This window comes from Rhinolophus sinicus, linkage group LG16, assembly GCF_036562045.2.
Source record: "Rhinolophus sinicus isolate RSC01 linkage group LG16, ASM3656204v1, whole genome shotgun sequence".
NCBI lineage: Eukaryota > Metazoa > Chordata > Mammalia > Chiroptera > Rhinolophidae > Rhinolophus > Rhinolophus sinicus.
The window spans coordinates 14,192,041-14,215,510 of NC_133765.1; the positions used below are offsets into that span (position 1 = coordinate 14,192,041).

Sequence of the window (23,470 nt, forward strand, 5' to 3'; positions counted from 1 at the left end):
TATATATATATATATATATATATATATATATATATATATATATATATATATATATAAAGTGTTGATACCAGCCTTAAAAAGGTGGGTCTCATTCATGTAATATGACTGAAACCAAGGTGAGAACACTGAACTGAAAGAGGCAAATCTTGAGTCTCAATCGTAGACTCACCAGACTGTGGGTTCAATGATGAAAGGAAAGAACAAAATTAAAGAACGAATACGAAATGACAGAAATACATGGCTGAAGGCTGCATCTCAAAAAGCGATATATGACTGGGAATCTGATTGTGTGTTTTAGCGGTCTGGGAGTACAACTCTGGGAACTCATGCTTCACGAGAGTGGGGATGCCTGTGCCCTGCACCCCACACTCTGCAGCTTTGGGGCCAGGGGTCTGACTCACAGTGACTGGGAGGCCGTCAGTGTCTCCTTCCTGTTAGCCAGGACTCAGGGGCCCTGCTTCGGCCCAGGTGGGTGGGGTGGGGTGGAAGGGAGCGTGCAGTCAGCCTGCTCTCCGTGACTGCCTCCACTTGGCACTCTTTCCCCACCCCACCCATGGGTTTTCAGAGACCACCCACAGCTGCAAGAAGTCCCTGTTCTGGAGAGAAATTCGCCCATGACTCACAGGCTAAGAGGCACCTGGCTCTATCTTTGGAAAGCCTGTGTAGTTGAACAGTATTGGTTTTTTTTTTAAGTCAGGGCACCCATTCTGGGGCATCCCGTCTTTTGTCATATCTCCCTGAGTTCTAACCTCGTGCCTCTGCAGAAACACCTTCTTGCTGCCCTTCCTTTTAGAGTCTTCTCCTTCCTCTCTCAGCCCAGAGCGATTCCAGGCAGCAGTCTGAAGGGGTGACCAGTGAAGACATCTTCGCAGGCCAGCGGTGGGGTTATTACCCACAGCCTCTGAAGCAGGCAGCCACTAAACAGAAGTGCAGGGGATAAGTGCTGTGTTCCACTCCCACGGGCTCCTGGCTGTCCCCTTCCAAGCCCCATCCCCTTCCACCTCCAGCCTTGGAAAGGGGTCTGTAGTTCTCTGGCTTCTAACAGGGAAACCTTTAGTCATGTGCTGGCCCTTTCTGCTGCACTCAGACACCAAGGAGAAGTGTTTCATATTAGTAGCAGAATCTTTGAATACTAGCAATTTTTCTGAAAATTATAACTCGCATCAAACCTTAATTCTGCTTTTGCAATGAGAGCTCATTTCCTATCATTGTGGTCTCAGCCGAAAGAAAGAGTCCTGCCTTCAATACAGAATCTTTGTGGACTGGAAGTTCAAGATAGTGCCCCTATTTTCCCCAGTAGGATGGACCCCACTTCTCATGGCAGTGCAAGGACCAGGGGTGGAAGAAGAGGAAAAGACAATTTTGCCCATTGTACTCTGGCCCTCAGGGACCAATTAGGATGCTCTAACTTAGAACAGAGAATGATCTTCTGGGATCTGAGCACTCGTTAATCTGATCTTCCAGTGTCTGGCCTTCAGGGAAAAGGAGTGAAGCATGTAGAGGTTCTGTCCAGAGCAAGTTAGTCTGGGCAGGCAGAGGAGCTGTGTGTGCGGTGTCTGCTTCTAGAGTCAGTCTCAGGGTGGGAAGGAGTAAACAGGAATTCGATTCCAAGATGCCACCCCAAGAGCACAAGATGGCCTAAGGCTGGGGCAGGTCCTTGCTATGGGCATGCTTCTCTGATCTTCATTTTTTAGGGCCTGGAGAGAGGTCAGAGCATCTGCTCTTTGTCCTGGAATTCATAGAAGTGGAAAAAGGATCTCACTGAATGAGACACTTGCTGTGGTCAGGGGTCATTTCACCAACAGGAGCTGTGTGTGCATGTGAGCCGGGCAAGTGTGGGGAGTAGAGTCGATGGGCAGAGGGGGGTGAAGAGGAAAGGAGGGTCACTGAAGGACGGTTGGGAGGCCAAGGAGGAAGGTCCCCAAGGGGGACATTCAGGGGATGCTGGAGTGATGAAGGGCTAAGGGAACTGTCCGTAGTGGGAGGCTGGTCTACAGCTGCTGTAGAGCTTGATGGCAGCTTTCCCCTCACTTCACCCTTTCCCTTCTTCTCCACTCCCAGGAGCAGTGGCAACTCAAGGCTCCAGAGCAGAATGCCAGCAAGTTGGAAATAGGGACCCAACTCTAATCCAGATCCAATGTAACAAATTCAATAATCATTTACTGAGCACCTACTCTGTGTCAGGCTCTGTGCTGAGTAATGGAAGTTCCAGAAGGAGAAAACAGAGGCAATTGAATTAAAAAATAATAAATAAATAAATAAATAAATAAATAAATAATGAGATGAAAGTTTCCATGAGCTGAAGCAAGACAGGTGACTTCAGATTTAAAGGTATGCCAGGGGCTGATTGAGAGTAATGAAAAAAGAGGGGCGCGAACAAATCTCAAGCCTCAATACGTAATGGTGAAATTTTAGACCTTTAAAAAGAAAACGAAAAGTTTCCATAAATTCTCATTGCAAGACTGGAAATAAGATGACAGTGGAGAAACGTATTCAAGATCTGGGAGAAACAGGTTTTGAGTGTGGGATTCTGAGCTCAAGTCAACTGTTAAGACAAAATAAAGTCTGTGTTAAAGACATGTGAGAATCCAGAGTTTATTTCCCACCCATCAGTAGAGAAAAATAACTAGACGTGGCATTCCAGCAAAACAAAGCAGTGCGAAGAAGAGGACAACATCTATACAACATGTACACAGGGACCAGTGTGACCTAACAGGAGAGAAGACAGTGGGAGGGGGTAGAGGGCAAGGGGGCTTGGAAGGTTCTACAGAGGATTCCATTTCTTTTTCCATGGTCAAGTCTCACTAGTTGGTTCTGTGGTCAAATAATACTTCCACCTAGTAATCACCCTACAGTCAAAATGCAGAGCTGACTAGTTATATAATAAAATATTAGTCTTCTAAAAACATAAAGATACTAAATATACCATCATACTAAAATATATAGTATAATTATATATAATACTATGTACTATATTATATATACCATGTGACATATATACACTATATTACATATAATATTCTATATTAAAAATAGATAATAACAAATATAATTTGATAAAAATTATCAAACTAATACAAATTGGAAGGGGGATAATGTGTTCTAATTTCCCCAGCTTTCATAGCAGAGAGCGAATAGATAAACATTATACATAAATTAAGAAAGAGGGACTTAACTATATTATCTACCATAATAAATATTGGCCACCAAATAACTAAAATCAGAGACTGTTGTTCATTGTGGTTGACTTTGGATCATAAACCTTGTGGGTAGAAGTGGGGAAAGTAGGGAAACTTTTTATTTTATTTTATATCTTGTATATTGTTTGCTTTTTCCTCACATACATACTTCTAATTTTAAAAATAACTAAAATAAATAATGAAACATTTATATAAGAGAATACTATTCAGTCATTCAAAATAATAAGTAGATCTAAAATCTATCTAGACTTCTGGTCAAGATAGAAGAGTAGGTAAATGCTGTGCTGACCTCCTCCCATGACCACATCAAAAATACAACTAAACTACAGAACAACCATCATAGAGCATTGCCTGAAATCTAGCTGAGCAGGAGTCCGATAACTAAGGACATATAGAAGAAGCCACAAGACTGGTAGGAGGGGCAGTGACGCGGAATGGGCTTGTCCCTCACCTGCGTGTGACCATTAAATATCTTGGCTGTGGAGGTCCCCCCTGAGGAGCAAGGGGTCCCAGCCCCACACCAGGGTCGCCAGCCCAGGGTTCCAGTGCCAGGGAGAGAAGTCTCCATAACTTGTGGTTGTAAAAACCAGCGGAGAGTGTGGCTGAGTGAGACGGAGCACTGCTGGAGTCCCAGGTGTTCCTCTTAAAGGGCCATCACATGGGCTTGCCTACTGACTCATTCACTCTTATCTTCAGTGCTGGAGCAGCAGCTTGAAAAGCACCAGAGAAACATCAGGAGGAACTGAATTGTCTGGCTGCAGGGTGAGGGCTGGAGAGGCAGCTTTCTCCCAGACAGAAGTGCTGGTAGAAGCTACCGTTCCTTTGCTGAGCCTTCCCACCACCTTGCCTGCATGCATAGGCAGACACCATGTCTGAGTCTCCATCAACCTGGCAAACATTGTTCGTCCCTCCCTGGTGACACCTGCCTGACCCAAGCCACTTCCAGGGTCTGTTCCATACAAACAACCTATCTTGGCTCATGCTGTGGACTTTCCTAAAACCTTTCAAAAGTTCACAGACCTCAAACTAGCAGTAGCTGGCCTCAGCATGCCCCGTACCACTTGCTAAGCAGCCTCAAACTTGGCACTGGTGGCAGCTGGCCTTGGTTCACAGCTTAGCCTTTCCCAGGCACCTCCAAGCCAGCACAAGTGGCAACCATCTGCAAATTACTTTGTAGATCATACTAAGTGGCCCCAAGCAAGGCACATGCAGCAGCTGAACTTGGCCTACACCAGAGCCCCACCCAAGAATCCCCAGAACCCACACACCCAGTCACCAGCTTCAGATCACACCAGAGCACCACTCAACCACCTCCACAAATGGCAGACCCAAAGGGCAGACTGGACAGATCAAAACCCTGCTCTGTAGGGTCAGCTGCCTGAAGAACAGCTCTTCCAATGAATGTAGTCATAGCCAATCCTCATAACCAATCAGCCTGAGAGTCTATCCCTCGAATTGATGTGCCAACAGAAATCAAGGCTCAACTACAACAAGAGGGGACACACAACCCACACAAAGGACACACCTGGAGCCCCTAGCTCAGGTGACCAGGGAGACTGCACTACTGGGCCCCACAGGACACCTACTACATAAGGTTATTCTACCAAGACAGGGAAATATAGCAGGTCTACCTAATACATAAACACAAACATAAGGAGGCAGCTAAAATGGGGAGACAAAGAAACATGTCCCAAATGAAAGAACAGAACAAAGTGCCAGAAAAAGAACTAAACAACATGGAGATAAGTAATCTACCAGATGCAGAATTCCAAATATTGGTTATTAGGATGCTCAATGATCTCAGTGAGATCTTCAACAAAGAGATAGGAAACAAAAATGGAGATAGAAAACATAAAAAAGAACCAGTCAGAAACGAAGAATACAATAACTGAAATGAAGACTACATTAGAGGAAATCAATAGTAGATTAGATGAAGCAGAGGACCAAATCAACAATTTGGAAGATAAGGTAGCAGAAAATACCCAATCAAAACAGCAAAAAGAAAAAAGAGTCCAAAAAAAAGAAAAAGAAATGAGGATAGTTTAAGGGGTCTCTGGAACAACATCAAGTATACCAACATGTGCATCATAGGGGAACCATAAGGAGAAGAGAGAAAGCAAGGAATTGAAAACCTATTTGAAGAAATAATGACAGAAAACTTCCCTAACCTGGTGAAGGAAATAGATATACACGACCAGGAAGTGCAGAGTCTCAAACAAGATGAAACCAAAGAGGCCCACACCAAGACACATCGTAATTAAAATGCCAAAGGTTAAAAACAAAGTGAGAATCTTAAAAGCAGCAAGAGAAAAGCAGTTAGTTACCTACAAGGGAGCTCCCATAAGACTGTCAGCTGATTTCTCAACAGCAACTTTGCAGGCCAGAAAGGATGGGCATAAAATATTCAAAGGGATAAAAAGCAAGAACCTAACCAAGATTACTCTACCCAGCAGAGCTATGTTTTAGAATTGAAGGACATATAAAGAGCTTCCCAGACATGAAAAAGCTGAAGGAGTTCATCACCACCAAACCAGAATTACAAGAAGTAGTAAAGGGATTCTTTAAGAAGAAAAGAAAAAGATAAAAAATATGAATAATAAAATGGCAATAACTACATATCTATCAACAATTACTTTAAATGTAAATGGATTAAATGCTCCAATCAAAAGACATAGCATGGCTGAATGGATAAGAAAACAAGACCTTTATATACAACACCTACAAGAGACTCACTTCAGATCAAAAGACGCACATAGACTGCAAGTAAAGGGATGGAAAAAGGTATTTCATGAAAATGGACATAAAAAAGCCCCCAAAACTAGAGTAGCAATACTTATACCAAACAAAATAGACGTTAAAACAAAGGCTATAACAAGAGACAAAGAAGGATCCAGTAAATCTACTTCTGGATATTTATATGAAGAAACCCAAAACACTAATTTGGAAAGACATATGTATCCATATGTTCATTGCAGCATTGTTTACAATAGCCAAGATATGGAAGCAACTTCAGTGTCCATCAATAGAAGAATGGATAAAGAAGTGATCTCTCTCTCTCTGTCTCTCTGTCTCTCTCTCTCTATCTATATATGTATATATGCATATATATATGCATATATACATATATATGTATATAGATAGATAGAGAGACATATACATACATACACATATATATGTATATATGTATATATATATATACACACACATATTTACATATATATATATATATATATATATATATATATATATATATATACACACACACATCTTGATGGTGCCAAAAAAATGTATACACACTTTAAGAAAGGAAAAAAATACTAAAATTGTAATACTCAATATATACTGATAATAAAAGATGAATACAAGTCACATTTGACTTCTGCAATTACAAGAGATGCTCAAAGTGGTTACCATCAGTGTAATTTTAATACCGTTTTTCCATACTTAAAATGTGTATACTTTTTTTTGGCACCCTCTGTATGTATTTGCTGATTGATAAAAGGAGAAGTGTCTTCCAAACTGGGATACAGCTAATCCCATTCCCTTCCTAAACCCTGCACATGGAATCAGCCCCTCTACCCAGTCCGTGAACATTCAGATACTTTGGCTGGCTCTTCAGAACTTCAATTTACATTGGCCCAAATGGGACTCTGAAAATCCCCCCTTGGAGGGTACCAGCAGTAGAGGCTCCCTTTCTCACAGCTCTGAGCACTGCCATTGCTTCCTGAGGACACTAAGCCCTGCTGCCCCAGGCTTGAAAGGAGATGGGCTAGGACTGAGCATCAATACAGGGAGGAGGAGCGAAGCTGCAGTCCTTAATTCTGGTTGCTAGGTGCTCGGCTCTATACCTGTCCTCCACCAACCGCAAGGACACACAATTGCTCTTGCCACCCCTCAGATGCTGCCCCTGAGTTCCCCCATGTGTCCCTAGGTACCTCTGCCTCTACGGAGCCTCTGACTTCAGGGAAGGCAGGCAGGCCCAGGAGAGTCTGTATGTCAGTTAGGGTTTGTCGTTGACACGTGGAGATCATTAACACGGCTTATTTTTAAATTGCAATTGCAAAATGTAAATGCTCCCCAAACTGATGTGTAATTGCTACCCCCTCCACCCCAGCCCTTCCCCTCTGGTGCCAGCTTTGCAAGGAGAGAATTAGAAAATAAAAAGTGGGTGGATTATGTAAGCAAAACGATTTTTAAAAAAAGAGTGACAGAGCTAAGAATTTAAGTGAGACAGCTGGCAGCTTCTCTGATTGCCACACTTCCAGCATTAGCTGCAAAAATTGTCCCTGCAATTGCACCCATCCAAGCAAGAGTGTCAACTGTATTTAGTCCCCAGAACAGACCAGGCTGGCACTCACTTGGCAAGACAGTTCAGTGGTCTGTGTGTGTGTGTGTGTGTGTGTGTGTTGTGGGGGGAAGGAGAGGGAAGGTCAGGGGTGATATTGGAGGTGGCTTCTATCTCATCCATGGAAACCTTTCATTTTACAGACAGAACTCACAGCAGTAGTTAGCACTCTGGCGACTCATTCCATCCTTCCCCATATTCTACAACATAGGGAGGGGCAGAGGGCACCTCCATGCCCTCAGGCACCGTCTGACCTGTTCAGATGCCAGCATCGCCCCATCGTCTTCAAGCCACTGCCACAGCCATTGTCTGCAGTGAACTCCCTTCAACATCATTGTGCACAGTCTCCAAAGGTTGTTGAAAAGTTTGTCAACCTGTTTCCTAAATGGGCATCACCTGACCAACACTTACTGAAGCCTCGGCCCCTCTGCATATGCCCTTGTCTCCGGCCCTCAGCTCTAGGAGCCACAGCATGCTCCCCACCCCTAATACACTGAGAACACAGAGCTCCCCAAACAGCCAGGGGACGTAGGGAGAGGACAGTCATCATGGGCCAGTTCTGCCACTCTCAAAGGGCACCTCCAGGTGGTCCTGTTGAATAAAGCCATGGGGCTTCACTAACTGCCTGCTTGGGAGCCAGGCCCATGACCATTTACCTTTCTGATCAACTGTCTCCCTCTCCCTCTCTCCAGGGAACCAGCTCTTGTGAGGAATCTGGCCAGATTACTGCATCTGAAAGGAAGGCTGATGACCTATAAGGTCACAGTGGCCCTAAGACATCAGGGACACTTACAAAACCCTAGGCAGGGTCCTTTGAAGTTTGGGCCCAATCTCACCCTAACAGATCCAGCACTTACCATGGCATACTGGAAAGAAAAACGAGTGGTTTCGAATAACTGGATTTCTAAATCCCTCCCTAGGTTGATACCTACGTCTCGGAGATCACGAAGTTACTTAAGGGGATTTTAAAAACGTTATCTGATAAGAGGATTAAATGAGATTCTCTATTCAAAACGCTTTCCACATTCTAAAGAACGATTTCTCAGAGTTCGTCAGAAACACCTGGTTTCCTCCATGTTCATCAAAAACATGGGGTGCAGACTCCTGGGTCTTTACCTGGACTCAAAGAATCAGAATCTCTGGTGTGAGGTCCAGGCTCTGCTTTCTTAACAAACACCCCTAGGGGATTCTTAGGCGCTAATGCTCGCTCCGGAGGTTGCACAAATGTTATCCTCATCATGGATGTGAGCAGCAGCCCATCCATCTGTGTCCACAACAGTTTATTGTTCACAGAGTGTGTAGAAGAAAGGAGAGGCATAAGGACATAAGGCAGAGCCGTCGTCCTGTCCTCAGGGAGGAAAGACGAAAAAAACTACACAGTGCGCTTTCCAGGGCTGTACATGCCAAGTGTCAGCTAACGTTGTGGGCTGGTTCTCGAGCCTTTCAGAAGAAAAGATAATCGGCCTGGAGGGTTTAAATATGTGTTAAAGGACAGAGAAGCATTTCTTACTGTTCAGTGATCCTGGCGGCCTCGTGGATGGCCCTCAGGAGACTCACTCCCCTCGTCTCACTTCCAGCTGGGCCAGAAATTCTTCCTGTCAGCTAGAGCCAACGCACCTGTGAGAAAAGGCAGTGCAGCTCTCAGAAGGGAAGGCCGCAGGCACAGAGACATCGGTGAACAAGTTGACGCCATCTCCTCCCCAGGCTGGCCGAGCAGGATACATTCCATTTGGTCTACAGACCTTGTTACCATTGTCACCATCCAAGTCTCTCTCCTCATTGTGGCTGCTAGGGCCCACCCAGCCGTTTTAGAGCCCAGGCCCTTGTCACAGTGGGAAGTGCCGTGGCGTCACCTCTCTGGTTTCCTAACACTAAGCATACGTGTGGACCCCTCTCCCCTCAGGGCTGGGCAGATCTCTGAGTGATTTCTGGGCCCTCGTTTTAAACTGTGGGGAACATAGAGGAAGGGGTAGAAGGTGCAGCCTTTTCATGTGTGCAGATGGGTTTCAGAGGTCTGGAATCTGGGGGTCCGGAGAGACACTGCTGGGGTGGAGTGGAGGGTGCCTGCAGGCAGCAGGGAGGATGAGTCAGGAGGGCAACGCAGGCAGAGCAGAAAGTAACAGTGAAGGACAGCCTCTGGCCTCAAGGTAGCTTTGGCCACACAACTTATCTATTTACTTTTAGGTGAAACTGAATTAATTTTCTTTCTCAAGACTTGAAATGGACCAAGGTGCTGGAAAATGGAGGTTGGTGGTCAGCGCTATTATAAGGTCTGGCCTGGCACTTTCCAAACACACATCAATTTCAACTTGTGGATCGAGTTGCCAGTTTGAGTCCCACAAGGCTGTGCTTGGGCCCAGGATGGCAGGGTCACCGGTGGAGGGGTGGCTGCTTGATGCCTGGGCTGCATTTTCAGGGCCGCATCACAGAGCCACAGAGCGTCTCCAGCCAATGGCCCCAGCCCTTCACCAGAGGTAAATGCATCTTTAACATTCACAGCTCCTTCCTAGTTAACACCACCTTAGTCTCCCTGTAAAAACACATTTGCACCTCAGTAAAGAATGTAATTAACTCGTGACATGACAACAGGAGGAGCTAAACAGTGGCCCAGGCTGAAAGCTGCAGTGGGGAAATGGAAATTTAGACATTTGCCTGAACAAGATTTTCCCACCTTCTTTCCTCTGTGTGTGTGTGTGTGTGTGTGTGTGTGTGTGTGTGTATGCGCACACGCGTGTCTGCATGCACGGCAGGGAGGTGAGGGTGGCAGAGACACAGCATCTGGGATCCTGAGGGAGGGATGAATTCCCGGCTGCAGGAGAGAGAAACAGGGTTTTGCTAGAAGGATGGGATGAGCTGAGAGAAGCTCCAGAGGGGCAGGGTGGTAAATGAATTTCCATAACAAGAACTCTGTGGGTTGAAATGAAACCCCTCTCCCCACACCCCAGACTCTTCCCAAGGGGAACTGAGGGTACCAGACGTTCAAAGCAGAAGGAGCCTCAGGCCCCCCTAGCATTGCCTGCTCTGGGGCAGCCACGGGGAGGGGCTCAAGGGATCAAGGCCAACTGAGAGGATATTGTGAGCACCAACTCTTGTGGTGCACCCCCTCACGCCTGCCTGCCCCAGCCTGCTTCTCCCGCTTGTGGCCTTCTCTGTGAATTCTGTCAATGTCTCCCAGTTCTCCGGCACCCCCAGGCAGCAAACCTGGGAGACACCCCAAGCGAGCCAGCCCCACCTCATTTTCACTCCTCATTTCTCCTCCACTTCCCATCCCTTCCCAGTCAGGGCGGAAGAGGGGCTTTCCTTCTTTCCATTCCCAGTGACACAACCTAGAGAGAGCCCTCATCCCTGGCCATGCCAGCAGGCCCCGCTTCCCCACAGTTAGCATCTCCCGCTGCCTCCAGATGGAGCTTCCCAGGCAGACGGCTTCATTCTGCATCCATCCATGCCAGGCCCTGCCAACACACTGCCCTGGATGGGCTTACAGCTGTGTCACCGCCTGCTCCAGAATTTTCAATGACTCCTTACTCATAGAAGGCACCAACCAATAAATGTTCACTGATTGTGTTTTACCAAGTGCAGCCTCCAAGGTGCCTGCAGTCAGCCCCCACCTGTCCTTCTAGACTCATCTCCCACCCGTCACCCACAGCCTCGCTGCCCTCCCTCCAAACACACCAGTTTCCAATGTCTGGACCGGTCCCACAATTTCCAGCCTCTCCTGCTGCCACAGTTCCATATTCCTACCTGACAAGACCGTAACCATTCTGCAATGTTCAACTCAAACATTCTAGATTTCTCCTCTAAAGCCAGAAGTAGTATTACTTCCTCTATGTTTCCAGGTAACATGCTGCTCTCATTCTCTGAACAGCTCTCACACATTCTGTGTCATGTGATAGTTGTCGTAAATTTCTTTCTTTCTTTCTTTCTTTCTTTCTTTCTTTCTTTCTTTCTTTCTTTCTTTCTTTCTTTCTTTCTTTCTTTCTTTCTTTCTTTCTTCCTTTTTAAATAAATTTTTATTGGGGAATATTGGGGAACAGTGTGTTTCTCCAGGGCCCATCAGCTCCCAGTAGTTGTCCTTCAATCTAGTTGTGGAGGGCACAGCTCAGCTCCAAGTCCAGTTGCCATTCTCAATCTTTAGTTGCAGGGGGTGCAGCCTACCATCCCATGTGGGAATTGAACCAGCAACCTTGTTGCTGAGAGCTCACGCTCTAACCAACTGAGCCATCCAGCCACCCCTCCGGAAACTCAGTGGCAGTTCATTGTCTTCAATCTAGTTGTGGAGGGTGCAGCTCACTGGCCCATGTGGGAATCGAACCGACAACCCTGTTGTTCAGAGCTTGCACTCTAACCAACTGAGCCATCTGGTTGCCCCTTAAATATCTTTCATCTCTTTCTAAACTGTAAGTTCCCCATGGGCAGAGATCCTGTCTGATGTCTATATAATTTTTTCAGTTTGCAAAGTACTTTCCTATGTACCGTGTTTCCCCAAAAATAAGACCTAGCCGGACAATCAGCTCTAATGCATCTTTTGGAGCAAAAATTATATAAGACCTCGTATTATATTATATTATATTATATTATATTATATTATATTATACTGGGTCTTTTAGTAAAATAAGATTGGGTCTTATATTAATTTTTGCTCCAAAAGACGCATTAGGGCTGATTGTCCAGCTAGGTCTTATTTTCGGGAAAACATGATATCTTCTCTAACCTTAAACGCTAAAGGTCAATATTTTAATATAACAATTTAGTTTTTATTACCCTTACAAAGTAATACATGCTATTGTACAAAATAAATAAATAAGAGGGAAAGATTTTAGGTTAGTTGTAATCCTATAATTCAAAGACAACCACAGTTAATATGAGGAGTGAAATTCTTCTTAAAAACAGTGTCATACTCTACATACTGTTCTATAACCAGCCTTTCATATTTAGCAACATATCATAAATACCTTTACATATTAGGGAAATATATACTATAATTTTAGTGGCTATATGGCATTCCATTTATGGACATACTAGGAATTACTCAGCCAAATTTCTATAATTGCCATGATTGTTTCCAGTTTTTGCTATTATAAACAAATAATGCCCATTCTCGTAGCTGAGTTTTGCTCCAGATTTGATCACTGTCTTGGGATAAGTTTCTAGGTGTGGAGCTGCCAAATATAAAGGTATGTTCATTTTAAAAAAACTTTATAAATTCCTTGCAGGAAGGTCCCACAGTTTACAAGGTCCTCTCTAGCGTGTGAGAGACACCTGTTTCCTGCCAGGTGGTTGTTCCCATTTTACAGGTGTGGATAATGAGGCGGAGGAAGGTCCAGCACCGGGCTTGCTGAAGAAAACAGCCAGCAAGTGGCATGTTTTCTGACTCCAGACATTTTGGTCTTCCAACCTCCCCACTTCGCTTTGCTCTTGTGTTTTACCAATCCAAAGGGAGCACCTGTAGCAGTCAGTGTTAAGTAAATGCTGAGCTCCCAGAGGACAGGGCAGAGGTGAGGTGTCCTGAGTGGTAGGTGGGGCCACTCCTGGGAGCTCTGTAGGTGCCGCCTCCCCTGCCTCCTTTCCTGGGTGTCTGAGGCCTACTTGGCAGATGAGAGGTTTGATTCTGGGTAGCATTTTACTATCCCCTTTGCCCCTCTTCTGGGCACGCTCTGCCTGTCTTTGAGGAGCTCACGATCTAGATGAAAAAGACACAATTGTACCCAGAGATGTGTGGATGGTGCTTCTTCTTGCTGTCGGCTTCCCCGCCCCCTCCTCTGCCATAGCCTACAGTGGCAGGGGCAGGGGACAAAGTCCAAGTCAGGGCTGCAGACGGACGAAGCCCTGCCGGCCTGGTGTGTCTTTCGGCCTCTGAAAGCTGTTGTCCGCTCTGGCACTGAGGGGTTGGAGCTCCTTGCCCGTGTCCAGCTGCAGTTGCATGCCCTTTTGTCCATCTTTCTGCTCCTGCTGTACCTCTGCCCCACCCCCACCCCGAGACAGCACCATACTGAGGAGCTGGAGCCCCTCAGAGAGGAATCACAGCGTATTAGGGGAGAGAAGTCAACTGTACTCCCCACTCCGGGACTAATAAAATGCACATGTGAGAGAGGAAGAACAATCCGAGGTGACACCACACACGCCCACACGGAACCTGCTTCAGGGCTACAACATACCTAGATTCCCCCTTTCCCAGAACTGGCTCCCAACAGCCTGGAGAAAGCTTCAAGGCAGAAATATAGCCTGTAATCTGCTTTCCTTCACTGCCAGCTATTCCTCTGAGCATAAGGAGGGCAACTCACAGGACAGAAAGCACTGAGGGGCATAAAAGACGCTGGGAGGAGACTGCTCTGGATCATGGCCATGCTTCTTACCCCAGCCGCCTCTCTGAACCATGTCCCCTCCACACCCAAGCCTGCCTTGCCCTGAAGGAGGGAGCCTGGGCCTGGCTGCTCCTTTTTAGATCTTGGAGCGAGAGAACTCACCACCCTCCCTTTTGTCACCATACGAAGTCCTTGTCCTCTAGAGGCTCACAGGCAGCCTGCAGCACTGCTGCCCTGAACCTGAGGCGGGGCTTGGGTCCCCTTACTGGGCAGCCTGACAGGCAGAGAGGCAGACAGACAGACACACAGAGAGAGATAGGTGGGAAGACACGGGCTCTGTGTGACCTGATGGCTCAGATGTTTCAGGGGACAAATAAGGAATCAGGAGCTTTATCTTGCAGGTAAAGTCCCTTCTGTCCCCACAAGAGCCCCAAGAAATGGAGCAGCCCCACCCCAGTTCTTTGGCTCTGATCAGGCCCCTCACTGCCTATCCAAGGTCCTTTTACCAGGATACCCTCTGACGGGATGGGCGAGTTTCCCCAGGGAGCGCCTGTCCCTGTTTTGCCAACTTGCACTTACACTTTTTGCAGATGGACAGGACAGGAGTGGAGACGGAGCCTCTGGAATCTCTGCCCAGAAACCCATACCAAAGACCTGTCCCCTGTCCGTTCTGGGGACATTGCCCCATCCTGGTAGTTATCCCAGGAGCAGAAAACACCCAAGTCTTCCTCCACATTGACCGAAGAGCCTTGAAAGGGCCTGTTCTTACTCTGGAGCCCACCCGAGGACCTATTCTTACATAAGTGCCGTGATGGAAGTGTGCTTGCCTTCCAGGACTCTCAGGCATTTCCTGAACTGTAGACGCCTGCGACAGTCTACAGCTTCTCCCACCTTCCTGCTGGGGGAGCAAGCGAAACTCACAGCTAGTTCCAGCTCTGCCCCAAGTCTGCCATGTGATGGTGGACAAAACCTCTTTGAATTCTGTTCCATTGTCATGCTCACCATCATCATCCTTTGGCGTTGTTGTCTGTAAACAAGAGGCTGGACCTGACAGTATGGCCCCTTTTCTGACTGCTCTTGATCAGCTAAACTCAATCATCCCAGTGAAAGCCTCAAATTTCACCCAAGCACGAGGCTGATCTCAAAAAGACCAAGATTCCAATCTTCTAGGAACAGACAGCCTCCTTGGAAGCTAAAATAGTTTACAGACTTGTTTATACGGTTCCTCTCCGGCTCAAAAACTTGTAATGGCTTGCCAAGGCCTAAGAAGACAAAACCCAAATTTCTTAGCCTCCATTCTTGCCCTCCATAATCAGCCTAAACCTAGCTCTCGTACCTAATCCCCAAGTCCTTTCAAACCTGAACCTTTTCTCCAGCCACACTAAGCTACCACTGTCTCACAACCAAACTCACACCATGTCTGAGCCCTTTGCCCCCCTGCCCAAGCCATCATGCTCTTCTGGGGAGCCTTGTGCTCCCCCCTTCTCCCTGCTGTCCAGGTCCTATCCAACCCTCAAAGACAAGCTCACGTCTTACCTTTTTCTGAAGTTCTACAGCTGAATGAAGTCAGCCTCTTGCAACCCTACCCTGTGATTGGCCCTCAATCTGACTCTATTTTGTGAACTCCTGCTTTCATTGCTAGTCTAAATCTTCTTAATGGCATCATATATTTTGAGGACAAGACACGTATCTTCAATGTCTCTTATGTTTTCCATCTATACCTAGGGTAGTGCTGTGCCCATGTAGATCATTGCAAGTGTCATTCTTATCACATGAAGAGGAACCACTACTGGGAAACACTACCTCCGATCAATGCTGCGTCAGTTCAGCGGAGACTTTGCCTTTTTTGGTTATTATTACTCATTGTCAATGGCATTACAGTTCTCTGATTTTCAACATGTCTCTGAATTGAGAGCTTTTGACCAAACTATGGATTATTTCATATGCCTCCTGCACTCAATTTTGATAAGTGAATGTGGGCAAGATAGTACAGGAGAATGAAAAAGACTTTGAAGTCAGACAAACTTGGGTTCAAATCCTAGATCTCCTTCTTACTAGCTGTGTGATTTCTGTCAGTCTTGGTTTTCCTAGAGCTATAAAATGGAAACTCGCAGGGTTTTTATTAGGATTTCATAGTATCACACCTGATGCACTTAGTGGAGAGCAAAATACTCAGCACTGACATAGGCTAAGCTTTAATAAGTGGCGATTATCATCATTAATGACAATGAGAGTACTAATAGTTTGTTTAAATCTTGTTTGGCAAAATTCTACTCATCCTCCAAAATCCAGCTCTGGAAAGTTTTCTCTCTATGCCTCTCTACCCCACATAGGGTAAGTCATTCCCTCCTTTCTGATCCCCTAATCATTGGGACTGTTATCTGTCATAACATGAAGCCCAAAGTTCTTAGCCATGAACTTTAGGTTGTATCTCACTAAATTTATATTATGTGTTCCTATAGATGTCCCTCCCATAAGCTCCCAGCTTCCGGAGTTCCTTGCCTCTGTGCTTCTATCCCTGGTCTGGCATCAGGCTTGATGTGTGTTTATGAAGTGACGGGATGAATGAATGAGCAGGAATGCCAAAAGCAATCAGGACACCAGGGCAGAATGTGACCAGACACAAATTAGAGACTTGTGATGGCAAATCCATCATGGAAAGCAAATGTCCCTTTTAACTGAACTGAGGTCAGCCCTACGTTTAGAGAAGTCACTTAATTTTCCCATCAGAATTTCCTTTCTTGGGGAAACCTTCAGCCCCACCAGAAGCCATTTGAAGAGCTCTGCCAAGCCCACCTGTCTCCATCCCTCCTGTCCCCTCAGTTGGGCTCAGTCCCTCTCCTATGACTCCCCACCATTCTTTTCCCCATCGGTCAGACCCTCTAGCCTCGGAGTCCCTGCTCCCTCACCCAACTGGGCTGCTGAATGACCCTGGTTCTGAGATAGGCTTCCCAGCCCCAAAAGCTCTCTCCAGGAGCAATAGAAGCTCAGTGCACTTGACACAAGCTAATCATTCTGTTTGGCCCCCAGGTGGAGTGAGCGCCACATTCACCCTCTCCGTCTCCTCTGCTATACCTTCCCTCAGCCGTGGCCTCCTGACTGGCTTCCCAGCAGCCTGCTGCAGCCCGCTTCTTCCTGAACGCACAGCCTCAAGGACGGTTCTAGCAGCAAAGAGCATCCAGGCACAGTTCTCTTAGCACGTATCTCACCAAACTGTGATCGTCTGTTTGCCAGTCTGTCTGCCCCACTAGGGTCTACAAACCTAAACTCACTCTCAAGCCTAGATATCTCCACAGATCCCAATATGTATTTTGGACATATTAGATGTTCAATAAATATTGGTTCAATAAAGGAGTAAATGAATGGATATATTCAGCAGAGGATATGAAGAATGTTTGACCTACCATGTGCTAATCTCCTTTACAAAGATCTATATTATCCAATTTATTATTTAATCCTTGCAATAACCCTATAAAGTAAGGGTTATTCATCCTGTTTTTTGAAAGGGGGAGCTGAGGTTAGAAAAGTGACTTGCCCAAAGTCACAAAGCCGGTTAAGGGACAGAATGAAACAGCAGAGTCCAAGGGTTTTATGGTGGCCTCTTCAGCACCCTGCCCACCTGCCCACCTGCACCCCTGCCCTCCTGCCTGCCCATCTGCCCTCCTGCCCAGCCAGGGAAAGGATGCAAAGTGGCTGAGCTGCTTCCGCTCTGCCTTGCTTGGGAAATAAAAAGACAAATTCTTCTTCTCATCATTTGGTGAGTCGGTGACATTTCATTTGACAAAGAATCCAGGAAAAAGCCTCTCTGGGGACCAGTTTTGGGACTAGGCTGTGATAATATTGCTTTATTGAAAAAGGATGCTAGGAACTGAGTTCCGGATGGCCTTTTACATAGAGTAATTTATGCAAGAAGTGAGAAATAATTTAAAAGAAAACACACGTTGATCTATACACATGGTCATAATGATAGAAGTAGTGACAACACACACATACTCGTACACACACACACACATATGCAAATAATCCCCAGGCTCACAGTCACAGACCTGGAAAGGTACAAATTCCCGTTTACTGTGAGGATCAGGGCCACACACCCCGTAAGAAGCCAAAAGATTCCTGTAGGATCCATACAGAGCCCTGTGGACACACCCACTTGCAAAAACAGTCTGATGGCTCTGACTTTCCCTTCCATGACTGGCAGGGTAAATTGCGATTTTCCCCACACATGTACATTTCAGTCATTAAGGAACTCACCAGAAGCATGACATTGAAGAAATTAATATCTCTGTGCCTCCCTGCCCTTCTCGGGGTCCTATTCCCTCCTGCAATAATCACACTGCATATGGAGATGCTGCCACCTGATGACCTGCCGCCCAAGGCACAAGTCCCTTTTTGGGAAGATTTACACCTAGTGTCTCACTGAGGTTTCCGTCATAACTTGCTCCTTGAGGACAGACAGCAAAGGAGCCATAACAAGGACACAAAATGAAATGTCTGTAAAATTCTCATTCGGATGCCACTCAGAAATAAATCTCAGCTATGGAAGGGATGGCAAAAGAATTTTATTTAAAATGCCTTTGTCCCTAGGCTATTTGTGAAGGTTTGGGATTGGAAAGGGTATCTGAAAGTTAGGAGGACCCCTCCAGCCATGGGGATTTTGAGCCCAGGATCCCTGTTTTTGTGGAATCAGTAACTGAGGAACTCAGTGTCCAGAAACTGTCCTGGAGCCAGGACACCTGGCTGTTATCTGTAATCCTCCTGTATTAGCTCAGGATGTGACCCAGGGCCTCGGTTTCTCCATCTGTAAACTAAGAAGGTTAGGACCGATCATCATTTCAACCATGGTCTCATCAAGAGACCCCTTGCTCTGTCTTGGCCAAGGTTAATGAGACCTCACACCCCTGTGTGTGCACAGTGATTTATATCCTAAAGCAGGGCCAGCCTCATCCATTAGCATTTTACTTGAACTTCACAGTAACTCCGCGAAGCTGGTAGTGCTGGAGTCAATATTCCCATTTTATAGATAAAATAATCAAAACTGAGACTTAAGTGCCTTGGCCAAGGTCACAAAAAGAATCAGGATTGATTCAAATTCCATGGAATTCAAATATTCCCTTGGACATCACTCCCTATTTAAAGGGGGGGGGGATACGCAACATGCCTTGAAAACCATAGAGTTTGTCTGGAAAATGTTTTTTTTCTATTGTCTAGGTTGGACTTGTTAAATAGTAACTGTGATTTCAAAGCTTCTGCTGCATGGTTTAGGGTAAAGGCCCAGGGTAGGTGTTCTTTCATTTAGGAAAAGATTTATCTTTTGGCTAGTAAAGGAGAGGCTGGGTCTAATATGGGAGGGGAAAGATGAAAAGAAACTCAGTTGTTTCTCACCCATTCAACAAATGTTTACTGAATGCCTGCTACGTGCCAGGAATGGTTCACAAAAAAAGATATCTCAGGATTCATGGAGCTTACATGCAGGCCAGAAGTGGAGATGAGAGTGGTGGACAGACGATAACAAGATACCTAAATAAAATCTACAGTGTTAGATAAGACAGGCAGAGGAGAAAAGGTAAATAAATGTAAGGGAATGGACTATTAGGAATTTAAAGGTCCCCTACTAACTTCCTGGGAAAGCAGGCTAGACTACAGGAGAAGATGGACAGTGAGAAACTCCTTCTGGGGGACAGGAGAGGGCTTTGAAGATGTCATTTCATGTGTGACAGCTCACTTGTTCCTATTCTGGCATCTCCTCAGGGCTGGGACCAGGGGGAGGTGAGTGAGGCACTTGCTCTGAGCACAAAGTTCAGGGCCCCCAAAACCTCAGCACGGTGGTTACAGTAGTGACGGGTGACGATAGGATCAGTGACAGTGCCCTGCCTACCACGTTAGAATGTGATGGAATTTTAGAAGAATCAGGAATGCTAAGCCTGTTGTCATTTAAATTTTTAGTGTTTTGTTTATCATGCATTTTTGTCATTAAGTTCAATCTTTTAAAAGTATTGCATTAACATCCTCTTTCTGTTGATTACTAAGTTTTGGGGTCCCCCCTTAGATTTTATGCCAGGGGTGAGTGATACAGGGCCCACCTCCCATATCAGTAAAAATGTACATGTGCAACAGCTTTGTTAGGGGGATGAGAGAGAAGAGGCAGTGCCCACTGGGAAAGGTGTGCAGGGAGAGAGAAGGAGGCCGCACAAGCAAGGCGGGGTAAAACGGAGCAGCACTTATTCTTGAAGCAGGATCTTGAAGCAAGACTGGCCAGAAGAATCCACACACCCTTCCTCTCTTGGACTCTGGGGAAGCTGGACTTTCCCCAGTGTGGGTGGGAATATCAGGTTGTTGTATTGGGATATTCACGGGAGACATGACCCTCATACTCCCATAGGCTTGGAGGCCACATGGGGATGGCACATGACTAACTGCTCCCCCTTCCAGCTCTGCAAACAAGGGTTCTGTGGTGATAAACTGTGAAGGCCCCGGAGTCCATTGGGAGCCCTGGGAGTGAAGGTACCGAGTGGCCATCGGGCCCATCAGGGTTACACTGTGACCAGTGGCCCTGCCTTGGTCGGGGGTGGGGGAAAGGGGGTCATTCATTGCTTTCACTCCTGTGGGAAAGGAGAGAGTAGCACCTTACCATTGCATCTGCCTAGGAGAGCATGAGCCCCTGAGGACAGGGAACGGAGGGGCATTGATCAGCAGGGAAGACTCTGCAGGGTGAGGGGGTTCTCCGTGCGCACAGCACCCCAGCTCCAAGACAAGCGCCCAGGCCCACAGCCAGATTGCTTTCCTCACAGTTGCTCCCTGCTTCTCTCCAGTGCCTTCCAAACCCAACAATGAACCCGATGACCTATGCTCAAAAACCTTTTATTTACAAAAATATGTCAGGTACTTGAGACCATTCATGATATGGCTCCTATCTAACTTTTCAAGCTTATCTCTTATATGTCTCCTTCAAGTCCTCTAGGTCAGGGGCTGGCAAACTACACCCAGGCAAATCCTGAGTGTCTGTTTTTGTAAATAAAGTGTTATCGGAACACAGCCGTGCCCATTCGTTCGCTATTGTCTACGGCAGCTTTCCACCACTAGTTGCAACACACAACCTGAAATATTTACTGTTTGAAACTTTCCATAGAAAGTTCGTCGAGCCTGGTCTAGATTATAGGGGTGCCCGTCCTCTCCGATAGACTCTACTCAGAGGCGCCTCCAGTCCTCAGCTGGGTCTACTCTCCAAGGCTGGGCTGTTCCTTTTCCCTGCGCGAGGAGCTGAAACAGCTCCTTCTTCAAGGACTCAGCTTACATATTATTTACTCAGTGATGTCTCCTGAATTCCTATAAAGAATTGCTCACAGCCATGGCACTTTGTCAGGGTGCCCACATAATTTATCACCCAAACCGGAACAATCTTGAGAGTGAAGGATTAATCATTACACAGCAACTACAGGCTTCAACTGAGACGTCCCAGACAAATCGGTCATACGGCAGGCAGCCCTACACTCGGCGCTTAGTTCTTTCTGCGTCTGTGGGTTAATTGTTTACCTCGCTAGCTCTCCCAGGAGGCAGAATGCTCAAGGGGAAGGACAGAGTGGGGGCAGGGGGTTCTGACCCTCAGAGGATACTTATCCATAGGATGTGATCGACTCATGTTTGCTGAAATGAAAGAAGGAAGGGTGCTGGTCTCCAAAGCAGTGTCCTTAAGAGCAGCAAGCTGGACTAACCAAGGACAAGCAGCCCTTAGCCTAATGGAGAGGAGGCACTTGCCGCCAGAGGAGGTTGCACGCTTGTGTGTGTGTCTTTGTGCTTGCACACCCAACACAAGAGGCCATGAGAGTGCCTGGCAGCCTCTGGTAGTCCCACTGTTCTGCCTCCCTGGCTCCCTTGCAGCCCCTCCACCCCCAGTTCCTTCCAGCTCTGCCAATCCATGTGCTCAGCTGCTTCCCCCCCCCGACATCCCTCAGGGAGGCTGGGGTCCCCATACGCAGGGTCCCACATACATCAAAAGGCTGGGCTTGCCATTGTCAGAGTGGTCATGGCTGCCTGGGTCTCTGCCAAGTTAGGAAAGGAGAGGGCACCATTTCAAGGGTGATGGTTTATTTTTGTGCGTTCTGAGCTGAGGCTAAATATTAGGTGATCAGAATTTAGATAAACATCTCCTATCATAAAGCTCTAGCACATTCTCCAGACGTGGGAAACTAAGGGACTGAGTGACCATTGAACATACTGGTGTTCTCCATCTGTTTTACACTGAACAGCAGGGAGAGTTTTCTGAAGTGGGAATCCCATTCTACCCCTTACCCCCTTCTCCCTTGTTTCAAACACATTACTGGCTTCCCATCCCTCTGAGATCAAGACCAAAATCCTCACCAGGGCCTGGGAAGTCAGGTGCATCTGGCCCCGCCCACCTCTTCTGTCGGCTGCACCTTATTGGTTCTCTGCGTCCAGCCACTCAGGCCTTTGGTCCCTCAAACAGGAGGTGCTTCTTCCTGTCACAGGGACTTTTCACTAGAGTCCCCTCTTCCTGGAAGATGCTCTCTCCTCATCCACTTTCAAGTAGTAACAGCTTCACTTTCACATCAGAGCTCTCAGGCCAGGGAAGTCTCCTCTGAATACTGCATTCCTTAATTCTGTTTGTCATTATACGTTAATGTGTGATTGTTTGAGTCATGCCTGTTTTCTCCACCACGCTCTAAGCTCCACCAGCCTGTAAGCATGGCAGGGCCCAGGCTTGTTTTGCTCACCTTGAATTCCTGGCCCTCAAAATAGTAGTTGAATGGTCATCTTCACCAATCTGAGTCCAATATCAGAAAGCTGACCTCTGACCATTTCTCAATGTAGTAAAAAAAGTGATTGGAAATAGGAGCTAGGGATTGAATTCCTCTTTCTCCTCACTCTCCACTTCTAGCTCTTTTTCCTTCTCCTCTTTCTTCTCACAACGCTGTCTTTGGGGACCTACTGCACAGACGGCCACATAATGGAGTTTACACAGGCCCAGGCACTGGCTGTGACTTCACAGGCCAGACAGGCAACAGGTCCAGACAGGCAACAGATGTGGACAGAGCCAAATCAGGGCCCATCCATATCCAGTAGAGAGAACCATGCCAGCAACAGCCACATAGGAGTGAGGGGTGCACAACAGGCCTTGTTTTCTCCAAGCTCCTTGCCTCACCATCCTAGGCTCAAAGAGAACCCAGAGGAGTCTTTTCTCTTCCTTAGGTTCCCTTCCTCCCCTTGCCGTTGTGTGGTATTCCTGGTGTGTATGGACACCTTGACCCCACTCCAATCCAGTTTCCTCGAGGATAGAGACTGTGCCTTACATGACTTTGGCTGCCCCATGGCTCCTGGTACAAGGTCTAGCACATGATGTATATTTGTGGATTCCTTTTCTTATGTGGAGAGGGTGCAATGTAAGGATGCCTACCTGGAGAGGACAGCCAGAGAATAGATTTAAGGCCTGGGTGTGTGGTAGCACCAGAGAGGCCATGGGGACACTGTGGTCCCTAGTGTACAGAAAGGGTCAGCGATTGGGCCAGACAAACACTGAGGCCTTCAACACGCAGCCCACCCCTGGACTAAGAAGCTGCACACTCCATGGCCTGGCTCATCTGAAGTACAGAGAGGTGATCAGACCC

General features: G+C 46.7%; 1 protein-coding gene across 6 annotated transcripts in view; it reads right to left on the reverse strand.

Annotated features, from left to right (window-relative positions):
- Nucleotides 1-23,470, reverse strand: part of PKNOX2 (PBX/knotted 1 homeobox 2) — a 257,123-nt gene that overhangs the window by 88,441 nt on the left and 145,212 nt on the right. For 4 of the 6 annotated variants that reach the window (XM_074321096.1, XM_074321097.1, XM_019710525.2 and 1 more), the window contains exon 3: nt 9,056-9,162. The exons of the other annotated variants lie outside the window; for them this stretch is intronic. The gene's annotated coding sequence lies outside the window, so the exon portion shown is untranslated. The remainder of the gene's footprint in view (nt 1-9,055; nt 9,163-23,470) is intronic. 6 annotated transcript variants of the gene reach the window in all.